At 34.0% G+C, this 14,820-nt stretch overlaps 1 protein-coding gene across 1 annotated transcript in view; it reads left to right on the forward strand.

Moving 5' to 3' along the window:
- Positions 1–337: 337 nt before the first annotated feature.
- The window catches only part of SIFa (SIFamide), a 72,095-nt gene continuing 57,612 nt past the window's right edge, over positions 338–14,820 (forward strand). Inside the window, exon 1 of the mRNA XM_067132306.1 lies at positions 338–468. The gene's annotated coding sequence lies outside the window, so the exon portion shown is untranslated. The remainder of the gene's footprint in view (positions 469–14,820) is intronic.

The raw sequence follows: 14,820 nt of genomic DNA on the forward strand, positions 1-14,820 counted from the left end.
GTCAGCAGGATACCAAAATGTCATCGAGGTTCTGAATAAGGCCACGGGAGGGAGAGTGGGAAGGAGAGGAGGGAGGGGTCAGGAGATGGGGTTAGGGGTAGATATTTCGTCGGAGATGTGGTGGTGGTAAGGAAAAAGGAGGGGGTGATATCCCCCTCCTCCCCATCGCGTATTGAGATATGAAGGGGAACGGTTAGTATCTGGGGCTAAGGAGAGGAAGGGGGAGGGGGGGTGTGTGTGGTATGGCACTCGTGGGGGCGTGTTGTTGAGTGGGCGGGGCTTCTCCCGGCGAGGGCAGAGGAGGAAGGGAGGCGGGTCTTGTGTTGAGGGACAGGTATATATACAGGTAAGTCCGTCCACGCCCGTCCACTCACCACTGACTTCTCCCAGGGTTCACGTCAGAGTCAACCACACGGACACCCCGTTACATATCACCTTCTCAAGAAGAAGTTCGTACCAACAACTCAGGTCAGTTTTGGCTCTTTTCGTTATGTTTATTCTCCTCTCTCTTCTCCGGCTTCTTTCCCTTTCTGTCGTTTCTTATTCACGTCTCAAACTCATTGGAGATTCGTGTCTCGCTCTATCTATATATAAATTTGAGTCGATGTACGACTGGTTAAAACTTTGTTCGCTCGCGACGGGTAACAACAAAACTTCCCCTCTTCAAAGTTTCCGAACTTTTTTTGCGAGATAGGAGCGCGTTATATTTTCTCTTTCTTTAGAATTTGAGACGTTCGTGCTATATCTACTTCCTGAACGTACGTAACGAGCTAAGGGCGGTGTCTTGAATAGCTGGAGAAGGCATGTTGTTTGCAGGTGTAAATGCGATCCTTTGAATACGCTCTTGCACGTTCTGAAGAACATTGGCTCATATAATTGACTAAATTCTTCGCTAATGACAAATTCAATGGCTATAAATATTATATGGTTTGTGAGGTTGAAAGTTCCTTAGAAGGATGTGCAAATCATATCAGTATTTTTAGTAAAAAAATGTAATATATAAAAAGAAGAAATAAATTCTTCTTAACCTAAGGAGAATAAATTCAATTACAACTTAGCCACCTAATTCATAATTATCAATAAGTGAAAATCAGGGACATTTCTGCGTTTTATGTATATGGAGGTCAATTCACTGGCTGTCATATATATATATATATATATATATATATATATATATATATATATATATATATATATATATATATATATATATATATATATATATACATACATATATTGGCAAGAATACAATGATCTCGATGGTTCACAGTTCCCCAGTCATAATTGTCATAATTATCACTGCAATCCTTGAATCTCGATAGGAATGATAAATTTATTCCTTAAGTGGTGAGGCTCGAGCCCAGTACAGCAGTAACTGTGAGTTGAACGGGAAGATCACCCCTACCCTTGCTAGTGCGTAGTAGTTTGAGTTCCACTACTCAAGAAAAGAACTTTTATTCCCTTTCCTTATTAAGACTCAAGGCTTACAGTGACAAGTGTATAAAAGAAGTTGGTGGTTTATCATGGCTGTCAAAGTAAACACATGGAGTGTGTGTGTGTATAGGTCAAATTCTCTTCCAACTTCCTAATTCCTTGTCATTTTTGTGCTCACTGGGAAACAATGAAACCTCAAATTGGAATTCAAATAAAAAAAAAATGAAGACACAAGGCAGGAATAACTCTGAGGATATGAAGAGAAATTCATCACTAGAGTTTATGTAATTATTTTTCTAAAATGACTTTTCCAAAACTTATCACAAATGTGAGCATATAGACGGAAAATTAGGGAATTTTAATGTATATAAGCACATACATACACACACATACTACACAGTATGTATACACAGAGTATATATATATATATATATATATATATATATATATATATATATATATATATATATATATATATATATATATATATATATATATATATATATATACTGTATGGAACTATATGTAAAAGCTTCATTCGTCTCAGAAAAACCCTTGAGGAAGAATGTATCTAGCTATATAGCAAAAAAAAAAAAAAAAAAAAATAAAGAATGATACCACAAGGAAATATATAGAGCTATATAAATAGATCAGGTAATGAACTAGAGGAAATGGCTTGGGCATGTCCTTCGTACAACCCCAGGGAGAACACTGAGTGATAGTATCCACTGGGTACCAGTGGGCACCAGAGGGGTCAGATGACCCAGAACTACTTGGAGGAAAACCACGAGACGGGAGGCTGGAGATAAGTGGAGATTTTTGCATAGAAAGCATCCTAAGTGAACATCAATGAATGGTACTTTCACAATTCTACTTTCTTATATCCCGAGTTCTGCCGTAAGGCAGGTCCTTGCCATCCGCTGTTATCACTTTCGAACTTTCTATCATGAAAATAAATCTACTTTCCTTAGAAAGTTACGTAAAGTTCATCATTTTCTTCCATGTCTCTGATTAATCCGAGAAAATTACTGGACTAGTGGGTCAATTAAACATTGGTTGGGACGTTCGATAAACTGCACATATAGATAGATCGCCCCTTAGTTGAATCACGATTACAGTAAAACACGTCACAAACACACGTCGTTAACTTGTCGCACACATAGCACAAACAGGTTGAATACAAATCAACGAATTATATTCAACTCTGACTTGTATTTAACTCTGACCAGGGGCTTCATACGAATAGCTAGCATTTGCTAAAGATTCGACTTCAATTTACGGTCGTTGACTTGTTGTCAACTTGTCTGTGATATGTATGCTAAAGTTGCAAAAATAAACTGATGAAATGCTCGCTGAAGTGTGGACGCACCCTCGAACTTCAACGCAAAGATCAAGCTACATTAACAATACTAGAGGTTTTGTCTTATTAGCATATATGAGTATCTTGTGCACTTCCGACAACTTGCTACTAAAACTCAAGAATTCTGAATAACAAATTTTAAACTCTTGCCGTTGTGCTATATGAGCACTGATATTATTTTACTGTTATAAACAGAGTTGGGTTTTGGACATTTATGATAGTGTTCCGTTCTCTCTTAGATTCTCACAAAAATCAGCAGGTTCTGTTGGAAATCTTTCATATTCAGAGGAGTTAGCGTTTGATGACAGGGCCTTGAACTAAGTCAGATGGACGGATAAGAAGATAAACCAACTTGGAACCAATATATATTGTGCAATCGTTTGCTATAGTAACGTAGCCTCATATACTGAAAGAATTCTAAAAAAATGTATTAACTTTCTTATATGTTTTTTTACTTTAACTTTCTCCCCATACTTGCATATTCTATTTGCATACGCAGATCAAATATATCCTTTAATTTTTCACATTAAAGTTTGACAGTTATGCAGACATATGTCCAGTGAATACTCAAATACTCGAACAGCTTATTTATCCAGGATGTCGATACTGTTTACTGAAACTCAATATTGTTCAATGAGATCCCAGTATTTTCAATTCAGTTCACATATACTGTCAATCGCAGCGTGTAGAATCTGATTTTATTATAAATGCCTTTGCTTTGCAAAAATTTGGTTTCAATTCATTTTGACCGAATTCAAAAAGCTTATTTGTCATTTTTGTAAAGATTCGCTTTCCGCATGTCAGTATGAATATTGCTCATGTAGACACATACATAACCACCCCAATACATTACACACAACAATATATATATATATATATATATATATATATATATATATATATATATATATATATGTATATGTCCTTAATATTCAAGTCTTGAGTTACGTGGAGTTTTCCAAGTAAGAAGCATATTCAGAGAAATATATCGTAAATATTTTGTGTACGTTTGAAGACAATGTATATATATATATATATATATATATATATATATATATATATATATATATATATATATATATATATATATATATACATTGTCTTCAGAAAAACGCATATACATTGTCTTCAAGAAAACACACAACAAATTTAATACATTTCTCTGAGAGTGATTCCTTACTTCGAAAATTCCGCGTAACTCAGACTTAAATATTACGACAAAAAGCCTACGTGACTTTTTAGTGATTTTTAGTGCAACTCCCACATTCTGATTGAAATGAGCATTCAATTTTTCTACAAGTTAAATAAAAACGAGGAAGCTTCTTCAGCTGAAGAAGCATGATCATGTACTAGTTTATGTAATGCACAATTAGAGCTGAGGACAATAACTTACGATTAATAATACTAAAAACGTAAAATGCCTAGTGTCATAACCGAAATGGAATTTTCGAAAACTCCGTAATATCAGGATCGTTAAGTAGCTTACCTTGGATAATGGGCTGAAGAGGAACTTATTAGACACAAAAGGAGAAAAGGGAACAAGAAAGAATAGGAGAGAAAGCAATAAAGAAACGGTTACAATAGAAAAATAATAAACAAGGCAGGTGCGTGACCCACTCTGGAAGAGCAGATGGAGGTCAAAGATTGATGTTCTTAAGTGATTAAACACACGTCGAAAAAGATTGAAGATGATGGATGTAAGGACTACAAGAGGTTCCTAAAGAGGCGTATGACGACATTTATAAAATGTGCTTGGGAGATAAAGAGGCCGGTTGCTCATTTTCTGTTTATTATATCAAATTCTAAACAATGGTATTCTTGTAGAATTTTATTGATTTGGGCAAAATGTTATTACTTTTTAGTATCTGTGTATCTATCTATATATATATATATATATATATATATATATATATATATATATATATATATATATATATATATATATATATAAATATATAATACAGTATAGATGTTTGCCATATTTACTTCAGTTTTCAGTGAAAGCGCTTGAGAATATTATTGCACATATCTGTAACATTTGCTTCCCATAAACCCAACAAAATACAATGGTCCAAAAACATGAAAATGTACTTTTTAATCCTCTTTCGGTTAGTGAGTTAGGCATTGCCATTAATATCCATTAAATTTAACGAGGCATATTTCCCACTGCTACAGACTAAAAATATCTCATCCAAACGCAAGAATTATTATATTCTAACCCTCATATACACTGACAAATATACCATCTCAGGCTTAAAAGTTGAAATAACATAGCACAATGCATATAAAACTTTGTGTATATCAGAAGGATGATTTTTCTGAGTTAAAGGTCGCTTGAGTATCTCACTATACTGCATAAAACTATTTATACGAATTCAGCAAAGCGGGAATACCAATTATGCCTCTACATCCACGCCGAAAAAATACATCTCCACTAAGGATTTTTATTTTGGCTCTCATTTGCATATCTTGGCGCAAAGCACACAGCAATACATTCCGAATTCAGGAATACAGAACTACAAAAGCGAGCGCCGATACGGGACTGAAAGCGTCCAGTACATTTCAAGCGATAAAAGCATCATTATTGACTGGGCGATTTTTCCCCCCCGATTGAAATCACAAAGCACAGAGCCGCAGTGCACACTTGATCCGGCTCATATCTTTGTGCTCGGCGTTTCAAAGCGCGCGAGATCGCCTGGCGATTGCAGGCAAAACAGAAAAGCATCGACGCTGAAGATAAATATATTGTTTTGTTGTGACTTTCAGCTTACGTTTGCTGGTTCTGTTTCTTTTTTTAATATTCGGGTTGATTAATGGGTATCTTTCAATTCAATGCTGATCGATGACGTTGGATATTGTGCATAAATCCTTACTGATGTGGCTGGACTAGATAATTCTTTTTTGTATGCCAGGTATATACATGTAAGGCATACTGTGCTTCTACTGTGCTTGATATTAAAAGAGAGAGAGAGAGAGAGAGAGAGAGAGAGAGAGAGAGAGAGAGAGAGAGAGAGAGAGAGATTAAACGTGTTGTAAAATGTCAAAAACCTTTGGAATTATTTGAAGATTATCACCTGTTTCAAGACGAATTGTTTAAGTGTAGTAATGCACTGCATCATCGCTTCAATCAGCCTCCAAATAAATTAATTAAGTTCTAGGATATCAGGTTAGGTTTACTCAATACATTCTCATTGTTAGTATTTCATTAAAGGCTTTAACAGGATGAAGTGAAATAATTTCTCATGTTCAGGATTTGGTGAACATGTGAAAGTAGAGAGAGAGAGAGAGAGAGAGAGAGAGAGAGATGTAACAGGTAGCATGCACTCTACCATCCCCTCTCTCTCTCTCTTGCTCCTTTCACATGTTCACCAAATCCTGCATATATATATATATATATATATATATATATATATATATATATATATATATATATATATATATGTATACATACATACATACATACACACACATATGTATGTATATCAATATTAAAATAATAACAAAAGTGAATATGAAAATATTTAAAGCTCAACTTCTCAATTCACTTTGATATTTACTCCTACCGACAATCTGATTTAGATTAAGCTAGACATAATCTTCTTAACATCACATCGAGCAGAAGTCTGTGCATGTTAGTCTAGTCAGGCTGCAGATGTGCTTTTGTAATCATTAATGGCGGAATTCAAACTCGAATTTCGTCAAATGGTTCCTCAGGTAGATCTCATAAATAGGATAACATATTGCTTAGTGACATACTGTATGAATACACCGGATGGATAACATATGGCTTCATGATAGGATGAATGAATACACTGGGTAGATAATTGATTCTAAGTGTGTGTGTGTGTGTTTGTTTGTGTGTGTGTGTGTGTGTGTGTGTGTGTGAGAGAGAGAGAGAGAGGTTGTTATACACTCCTTTCTCGCATCATAAGTCCTACTTTACTGTAAATTCTTTGACGCAAAAAAAAAAAAAATTGAAAATATATTTTCAGTCGTTTTATTCAATATTCTCTGAAAACTTCCTTTGGGACACTGACCATTCGGGAGAATCATATTAGATTCAAAATACTGTACAGTCGTTCCAAGCATTCGACAAAATTCGACAGCAAATATGGCAGTTTTTCAATACCTTTATGAGGGAAACCGAATTAGGGACACAACAACTATTAATTTGGGAAAGCAATAACTTCAGGAGACATAAAAATATAAAATTCCCTACCTTAATATTTTATTCCTGTTGATTATTTTAAATATATCTTTCGAAGCTTGATGTAACCCATCACTGTAACGGTCTCTCGTATACCATTGGAATAACCAGTCACTCAATCATATAAGAGCAATATCAAAACAACAGTAAATGACTCACTTTGTTTAACGGTCGCTAAAATCATTAACAGCCTTTTGTACAGCTTTTTGAAATAGCAGTGGGGCTATTCTTTACACTGGCGTTTCATTGTGTAAGCAGCAGATGTGTATGGACGAGAGATTATTGTCTTTATCTTCAGAAATAACAATTTTTAAGGAACAACATACTGGTAAACACACACACACTTATATACATACATACATACATATATATACATATAGTATATGTATGTATGTATATATATATATATATATATATATATATATATATATATATACAAACACACACACATACATACATACATACATACATATATATATATATATATATATATATATATATATATATATATATATATATATATATACATATACATATTACATATGTATGTATATTAAACAAAAATAGGAATTCTACAGAAGTGCATCTGCTCTAGCCAGGATTCGAACTTATGCTTTTTTGGTAGTATACAGTGATGACAGTGACCTCTGCGTTCGGCCATCAAGAGACCCATTTAAATAATTCACTTTGGGTGTAAGTTATTCTCAACACAGGTCAAATACTTAAAGTCCTTTGTTAATGTGCTGAAAACGCAATTTTATCCAGAAAAAAAAAACGATTCTACAGGTATATTAAACCAAACAGAAAGATACTTTCATTATAAAATCCTATTTTCTTTCTTTATTCTGTTGTATTCTATCCTCTGTTTTTTTTCACAAATGGATGGCCTTTGTTTTGTAGAGCTTTGTGTGCAAAACTAACCCATTAACCCTTAACTTTTCTCCTCGTCAGAATTTTTATTTTTACTCACTATGATTTTCCACAGCTTGACTCACCCCCTCTCTCTCTCTCTGAATATATGAATATAAATATATATATATATATATATATATATATATATATATATATATATATATATATATATATATATATACAGAGAGAGAAAGAGAGAGAGAGAGAGAGAGAGAGAGAGAGAGAGAGAAAGAGATTGAACAAATATCCTCCAAAAAAAAAGAAGTAATCAAAATTCTATTTAGCTTTGCCAAGTTGCATGCATTACTCCATTGCACGCAAATGAAATGCAGGATGAATAATGAATCATGTTCTGGCTGTAAGGGTGTTATGCAGCACATCTACCGCATTTAAAAAGCAACCTTTTGCTTTCCGCTGAAATTATGAGATTCAAGCGCAACGCGAAATCATTACGTGTTGAGTTAATTATATGTTGTATTACAAGGATCCATTTGGTTCGTTCTTCTTAACACTTAGTATTACTGTTATCGTCCCATTTTCATTATTTTAGCAAACATATTATTATCCTTCTTGGCACGTTTATTATAATTTTTATTACTCACAAGACGAACATAATAATGTCATTTAATTTGCAAGGTATTTCTTAATAATATGGGCAAACTAGATGTAAATAAATCAAGAAAAACTACAATACAAGAAGATGAAAATGGCATATTATAATAAAAAGAAAATTAACATCAAAACACCAGTTGTACAGAAAAACATGTTCAACACCTCAGCTACTTCACCTTCATCAGGAATATTTTCTTTCGGAATCCTCGTATAAAATGTTGATGATCTGATATCTTTTTACTACAATTTCCTGAATACTTTTAAAATTGAATAGAAAATGAAACCTAGTCTTTCTGCTTTGAGTCAAAGGGCGAAGCGAGTTGAGTACTTTAGGAAATAAATGATCAGGGAAGCTGGTTAATTTATTTACTAATATTTTGGCATCCCGCTGAGCTTCCAGAAAAAATACCAGTTTCGGCGCAAAAAACCCTGATTCCGTTAGTCTACCAAAGAGGGTATATACCCTCAATAATACCATCAAAGGCTGAGAGAGGCGATAATCTCCGGGTAAGCACAGGTAAGCACAGGTAAAACCTTCAGCATCAAATATCCATCAGGCTAAATGTGGGTCCAATCCTCATGCGGCCTTTTAATGGCACGGACTAAGCTTTCTTGTCGATGATTGTCAGGCGTTTAATGGGGATAAATCTTTCGATCAAATCGCGGAATAGATGCGTTTGGCCACAGATTTGACTGTCACTTTGGTTTGTCTTTGACTGGGAAGGAATATGCTTACTTGGAGGATATGTATGAGCTCTCTCTCTCTCTCTCTCTCTCTCTCTCTCTCTCTCTCTCTCTCTCTCTCTCTCTCTCTCTCTCTCTCTCTCTCTCTTCTACTGAATTAAGTTTTCACTTTTGTATTTTCCTTATTGTATGAGAATATTGATTTTTTACTTCGAGTATGTGTATACAGTCTCTCTCTCTCTCTCTCTCTCTCTCTCTCTCTCTCTCTCTCTCTCTCTCTCTCTCTCTCTCTCTCTCTCTATCATGAAAGATTTAATAATCTTGTATGGAACAAAAGTCAATATTTCCCTCTACGGTCCTTATTATACTGTTTGATAAAATCGGCTATACACACACACACACACTCTCTCTCTCTCTCTCTCTCTCTCTCTCTCTCAGTGAGCATTAACTAATCCTAAATACATCCACAGCCTTCATTTCAATCCAATTCCTGTCATAAATGACCAATTAACATTCCCATTTCCCACGAAGGCATAGGTCATCACCTTCATTCACACTGCTGACAGAAAAGTGTAAAAAAAAAACTGTTATCCTGGATTATGAATAAACGCGTAATCGAAATAAGTGTTCGCCACATTATTAAACGTACCACATAAATTCTCATAAACTCTCGTGACGCCTCGACGCCGCGGCCTAGTGCGTCAGCATTTACGAGCATTGAAGGACATTTATCAAATTTGAATACCAATCGCGACCTATTCCGTGAAGGGTATTAATCTTGCTCATTGCATATCTATAATGGAAAAGATTTTCCCCCCACCGCGCTTTCGGTATCATACGAGAATTAGATGGCGTCAATACCTGTCATTAATGAACTGGGGTCCTTCTATGAGCGGTCACTTATCCGAAACATTTTTTTACGCAAAGAGCCGTGATCAGTCGGTGATATTTTCAAATAGAAAATTACCTATTTTTTTTTTTAGAGGAATGAGATTGTCTGCTATCTCTCTGTACACAGAAAATAGCAGCGTTATAATTTAGGCTGTAGTGATTTCATGTTTATGAAGATTGATAGGCTGAAGTATCCGTCACGTGTATAGTTAAAAAGGTCAGTGGATAATCATTTGTGAGATCGTTAACTTGAGTAATTAACGCCTAGCTATAATTATTAATACCCGAAGTGGTAGTCGTAATAATAATAATAATAATAATAATAATAATAATAATAATAATAATAATAATAATAATAATAATAATAATATAACATTATTATTATATTATTAATGTGTGTGTGTATATTATTATTATTATTACTTACGAGACTTAAGAGCAGTGGATTTGACTTTCTCTTTCACCTCTCTTTAGCTGTCATTCACATTTAATTTCCCCCCGCCCCCCTCTCTCTCTCATATGACAGACAAAAGGCGTGATTATGATCTTGGCGAAAAATATAGTGCCCTCTTTTTAATCCTCATAAGTTTTGTTTATTACCTGTTCCTCATAAGAGGGAAGAAACTAGAGGTTGGAGAAGAGGAGACTCCCTTTTATTCTTTTTCCTCTTTATTTGTTTATTTGCTTCTTAAAACTTTCATGTGCATTAGCTTTTACCTGCAAACTGCCTTCAGAACACTTCCTTTAAATTTAGTGAAATGTGATATTAATATTTCAAGGATAAGCACGAGTTTTATTCATCACAAAATTTCATATATGTAAAATTAATATTAATAAAGAGGCTTATATTTTTTTAAATTGAGTATAAAATCTAATTATACGCAGTTGAAAGGCATGATTAATTGCTAGATTCATAAGAGATATACGCTAAAGAATTCAGCAATAAAATTTATACCTTAAAGGAAATTTTTCTAAAATAATTGTCACTGAAATTCTGAGAAAACTAATATCATGAATACATAAAAAAGAGAGCATACTATTAAGTATTATTACAAAGTATTAAGTATTATTGTAGGTACTTAGTAAGTTGGCCGGGAAACTAAATAATGGTAGCAGAATTTTTATTTGAGAGGATAATATATTGAGCAGGTTAAAAGGGCGAATCTTGACTTTAAGACACTGAGGGATGGGAAAAGTTTGTAAAAATGAGTTTAGCCTCTTCCCTACTACTTCTGACACCAGCCTTAGACCAAACCCCCTCCCTCCTAAAAGAAAACAGCCGAAAGAGCAAATGAAACGTTATTGAAGGGTTATAGCCTCAAAAGATTGTTGTACTTGTGTAGATTTTTTCACAAAAATGCTGTTCTTTAGTAGATTTAAAAATAAACTGAATTTATCAGATTTTTAATTCAATTTTAATCCCATTATATCAAAAGAATCATATATGTGCAAGTTCATCAAAATATTAAGTGCAAATTTAAAAAGAAAAATACCTTGGCATGTGTAGAACAAAATTAACCAAAATGGCAAGTGACACTTTGATCCTAAAAGAAAAAAAAAAAATCAGAATTTAAAAGAATTTTTAAATGTTTGCACTACCCTGAAAAATGCCTTTGCAATAAGCACAACGTATAAAAGTCGAGATCAAACGGAGTTATTTAATTTAGTCTTTCATGTGTACATTGAGCAAGAAATAGATGAGAGGATATTCGACAATGGGATTTTGAAGCCTGTTCGAGACCATCTCTTTTGCTCATTATGCAAATGGCGTTCCGTTTTCTTCATATTTCCAGGCAGATTCTGAGAGATGTCTCTCTCTGTCTCTATCTATCTATCTATCTATCTATCTACCTATATGTCTGCCTAATTTGAATTTTACCTTATTTTCCTTATCAGAATGTAATGAAATTTGCTCCCGATTTCATTAACTAGTAGTTTTCGTGTTAGTTCAGACAAGGTTTGGAGAGAATTAATAAAATTACACACACACGCACGCACACACACACACACACACACATATATATATATCTCCCTCAATATAGCACTATAATATTTAATTATCTGTGGTCATATTCCACAGATAAACAATGTTAATATGTTCTACAAAGTTCTAATAACTCATATACACAGTTGTACTGTTGAATGTACGCCATACAAGCTCACAGCATCTAAGAGTAACTCATAATTATTCACGTTTATTTATGCGTCTTACGCTTCACTTCCACATTTGAGTAACGTAACTAATATTCAGGAACAAACTTTGAACAACTTCACCGCGGTCCAAAGGCTAACTACGACGTCAGGGCCTCTGGCTGTGTAGCCAGCCGTTCATTTTGCAAATAGTTTACGCACTCACACTTTCCGACTGTCATTTAACTGCTGGAATACAGTCAACATTTCCATCACGGGTTGGAATGGGAATACTTGGCCGGGACTTATCTGGCTGAGAGTTAGGCTTCATCTGGAGCGGAAGGTTAGGCTAGGTTGGGTTATGCTCAGCCTGCATAGTTGCGAGATAGGTTTGATGAGTCAGACGATGTTTGAAATGTTAAAAGACAATCAATTTTTCGCATCTCTCTCTCTCTCTCTCTCAGATGTGTAAATTTAGTTGAGAAAAAAAATATTCAGGTACCCGATTCACTCCGTAGTTCAACAGTGGAAAAGAACTTGTGTAAGAAAATGCTCCTACCTCTTTTTACCTACTCATGTTAATGATTAGTACAATATCTCCTTTCATTTTCTTCATCCGGAGACATACATTATCCTTCCCTAAGGAGAATTTTCTCTTTGTTTTTGTAAAGATTTCGTCTTTACTTATCTCGGCTAAATCCGAGGCAGTACACATGGATTTGCTGCAGCTCTTATACTTCAGTCGTAATTTCTACATAATCACCGGGGGATTTACCGGGTCTCAGCGTAGGTCATTCATTTATCTTCCTCGTGGTAATGTATAATGTATAACATATAAAATATTCTGCAATTCGTTTTGAGGAAAAGAGTCCGTTTGGTAAAAATCTTTCTCCAGTAGACGCTGCGTTGGTTGGGGACTTGGATGTATGTATGTATGTATGTATGTATGTATGTATGTATGTATGTATGTATGTATGTATATGTATGTATGTATGTATGTATGTATTTAATTCAAGCCAAACTTTAATTCATTAATTCCTATTAGTAAGTATAACCCAAAGTTTGAATTATCCAACACAATCAGAGAACTTACGCGAAAGAGAGAGAGAGAGAGAGAGAGAGAGAGAGAGAGAGAGAGATGGCTCCTCATGCATCAATAATTTGCGATTTTTTGGGAAAAAGTAACCACACCAAACCTGACGAATATCAGGCTGAAGACACGATTACAAAGTATTTAAACTCCTAAGCCCATTGAAGCAAAATTCTGTTTGGAGATATTCTTTAATTATATGCATCTTTCTTGTTCATGAGCTTTCTTTTTTTTATTGGGTTATATCTAAAAAAAAAACTAGGAAAATATTGATATACATGTCATGAGCAAGGACAACATATGTCAACAAGGAGGTGATACTATTATAGCATTACATTTATTATTATTATTATTATTATTATTATTATTATTATTATTATTATTATTATTATTATTACAACGGCTGCTAAACAAACAAATCGCTGTTAAATAAGCGCATATTCAAGAATTTCTAATAATCTAAAACAGATTGATGACGCAGCAACTTATATTAATTTCCGGTCATCACCGCCACTTTTCCAAGATTTAAGTCACGTGATTGATTTTTTTAGAAGTAAACAAAGCCTTCGCTGCAAATGTACTGGAAAATGTTCTATGCACATTAAATACATCTTTATTGGTTTGTTTATGATAGTTTTTAATGTACGGTATAAGATTTCTATCTTATAATAATGGGATACATGTAACTAGTGTTTTCACAATTTTTAAATATATTTTTTATTGCGATGCCATAATATTTCTGAGCATTTATTATGCAATAAGAATTAAAAGGTATTTTGCCAGAAAAGGCGAGAGTTCATTCTTTACATACATTTTTAATGCGATACGAAAAGCAAAATAACGTTATCTCTTTCCTCGATCCTAAACAATTCAATTCCGTAATTGTCGAGACATTCAACACCTTTTAGTTATACCTTTGAAATACTGAAATGCCAAGAGACTGTTGCAAATGCTTCAGAAAAGAGGGCAACCTCTCTATTTTATTCAAGGGGATGAAAAATCATTAATGTCAGTTTCTGTTGTACTGGATTAAAGATGAGGAATCATGTAGTTGATACAGAAAATGTTAGCTTTCTTTCATGTGTTCGGAATATGTGTATCAATCTATCTATCTAACTATCTGTCTGTCGATATACATATATGTATACAGATAGATAGACAGATAGATAAAAAGATAGACAGACAGGTACATAGACTGAATTTATCATCGCAAGATTCAAGCAATAAGGTTTCCCGGAGTTAGTTAAATATGGGTAGTAAAGTGCGTAGAGTTTTTAATTACCGGTCGGCATTAAACCACTGTACTAAATAATACTATTTATTTCTAAGACATAGCTTCGCACTATTTACTTCATCTTTATAAGTGAAACGGATTTATAGATTTTTGACTGGCTTATAATTTAGATGGTCATTCTTAACTATGTAATTAAATAAATTGGATAATTTAACTATTTAATTATCATTAGACTTCAACGAATTTTACTATATAAAGAGTCATTC

Source organism: Macrobrachium rosenbergii, chromosome 31, assembly GCF_040412425.1.
Source record: "Macrobrachium rosenbergii isolate ZJJX-2024 chromosome 31, ASM4041242v1, whole genome shotgun sequence".
Taxonomy (NCBI): domain Eukaryota; kingdom Metazoa; phylum Arthropoda; class Malacostraca; order Decapoda; family Palaemonidae; genus Macrobrachium; species Macrobrachium rosenbergii.